Source organism: Schistocerca cancellata, chromosome 9 (assembly GCF_023864275.1).
Source record: "Schistocerca cancellata isolate TAMUIC-IGC-003103 chromosome 9, iqSchCanc2.1, whole genome shotgun sequence".
Classification (NCBI taxonomy): domain Eukaryota; kingdom Metazoa; phylum Arthropoda; class Insecta; order Orthoptera; family Acrididae; genus Schistocerca; species Schistocerca cancellata.
The window spans coordinates 67,380,998-67,383,363 of NC_064634.1; the positions used below are offsets into that span (position 1 = coordinate 67,380,998).

The 2,366-nt window shown below is 44.6% G+C and overlaps 1 pseudogene; it reads right to left on the reverse strand.

Moving 5' to 3' along the window:
- Positions 1-1,638: 1,638 nt before the first annotated feature.
- On the reverse strand, positions 1,639-1,755 carry LOC126102324 (5S ribosomal RNA; annotated as a pseudogene).
- Positions 1,756-2,366: the final 611 nt, after the last annotated feature.

Here is a 2,366-nt window from a genome sequence, read left to right on the forward strand (position 1 = left end):
AAGTGTACGTGACTTGTTCAGCTGTCGGTCCAATATCTGTCACACGATTGTCATGCCACGTGATCACTATCAGATCATTGTCTACAAGTTTCACACAGATGTTCTCTGGTTCAAAGTTTCTCATGTCAAGTTTGATGATGACTGACTCCTTGAAGTGCAAATTAGCTGTCCGTATGTCAAGGGGTAAATGATTGCACAGGTCATTGTCCATTTTTTCCAGGTCCATGTCATGCACAGCTGTGTTTTCCCAAAGATCCACCCTGTCTTTAAGTATTTAATAAGACCTTCACTACTTTCGCATTGGGCAAAATTTTGAATACATGATTGTCCCATTTAAAACTTTCTACGGGCCTCAGTAGGATGGCTGTAAAGCAGGCCAGGTTGTATCATCCCATAGTATTACAAATTCTTGATTACTCAATGCCCTGTGAATGAAAACTTCCAGACCGATATGTGAAGTAAGCAGTAGCACCTGCTTAAAGTTGATACATGTCTTCACACATTGGATTAATGCTAGAAAGTCAGTTGGTTGAACAGCTGAGTCGGTGGAATGAACTCTACTGGGAGAGTGAGTGATTTTTCAAACAAGATTTCTGCTAGTGACCTGCATAGGTTTTCCTTGAATACTGGGTGAACACCAAGTAGCACCCATGGTGAGGCTTCCATCCACATTCCTCTGTGGCACTGTAAGTGCAGCTTTTAGGATTCTGTGCCACTGCTCCACAAGCCTGTTACTCTGAGGGTGGTAAGCGGTTGTATGATTGTGAGTAATGCCGCAGAGATTGCAGAGTGCCTTCAATAGAGCAGATTCAAACTGTTTTCCTGGTCTTTAGTTATTATTTCAGGGCAGTCAAAATTGAGCTATCTAAGTGTCAATGACCACAAGAGCTGTTGACTCTGCTGTAATGTTCTTAATTGGCACTGCTTCCCCCCAATGAGAAACTCTGTCAATAACTGACAGTATGTATCTGTAACCTTCCAATTCTGAAATGGGGCTGACAAGACCTAGGTACACATGTCGAAAACATACTCGTGGTGTACCAAAGTGTCCTAGTTGAGGTCGTCTATGACAACCAACTTCGCTGAGCTGGTATGGCAAGCAAGCTTGTATCCAGGCTCGACACTCATTTTTAATGTTTGGCCAAACGAAACATTCAGTGATGAGCTCTAGTATAGGCCTAACATCTGGGTGCGCCAGGATGTCTAATTGTTTGAAAATCATGCAGCACGTGGATGTGGGGACCATCTGCCAGCTGGCTGCTGTGGCCAAGCTGTTCTAGGCACTTCAATCCGGAACTGCGCTGCTGCTACGGTCGCAGGTTCGAATCCTGCTTCAGGGAATCCTGCGTCGGGCATGGATGTGTGTGATGTCCTTCGGTTAGTGAGGTTTAAGTAGTTCTAAGTCTAGAAGTCTAGGGGACTGATGAAAAAAAAAAGCACTCCGTCTTCAGGCCATAAGTGGCCCATCGGGACCATCCGACCGCCGTATCATCCTCAGTTGAGAATGCGGATAGGAGGGGCGTGTGGTCAGCACACCGCTCTCCCGGTCGTTATGATGGTTTTCTTTGACCAGAGCCGCTACTATTCGGTCGAGTAGCTCCTCATTTGGCATCATGAAGCTGAGTGCACCCCGAAAAATGGCAACGGCGCATGGCGGCTGGATGGTCACCCATCCAAGTGCCGACCACGCCCGACAGCGCTTAACTTCGGTGATCTCACGGGAACCGGTGTATCCACTGCGGCAAGGCCGTTGCCAGGGGACTGATGACCTCAGATGTTAAGTCCTATAGTGCTTAGAACCATTTGAACCAGCTGCCAAATTGGTTCTGAAATACATCACGCAGCATTTGGACATTAGTCCCAGGATCTTTCTGCTATTCTGTGTGAAGATTGGTGGAATTGCAGTTAAGTAAGTCCATAGCGGTCATATCATGGTTTTGTTTTTCCACTAGTTTGTAGTAGTCTAACTGTAGAGAAATAACATTGATCCATGATAGGTAGTCTGAACTGTGTTGTTGGGTTGGCAACTATGTTGTTTGTGCAATGTAGATTACAGCGGTCTGTCGTATATTGTACAGTAAGGTCAAGATGATAGAAGCGATAAGGACTAACATCTCTTGAGGGGTGCCACATGGTGTCTGTGAGTGGCTTGTGATCCATACAGATAATGACATCTCTTCCTTCAATATCTTCTCTAAAATATTTAACTGCTTTGTAGACAGTAAGTAATTCAAGATCAAATACAGATCATTTCGACGGCGATGCCATGAGCCTTTTTATTTATTATTATTATTATTTTTAGAAGAAATAAAGCAACTATGCTTTACCTGTAACAGCTTGTTGGAAGACTGCTCCAATGGCTGAAT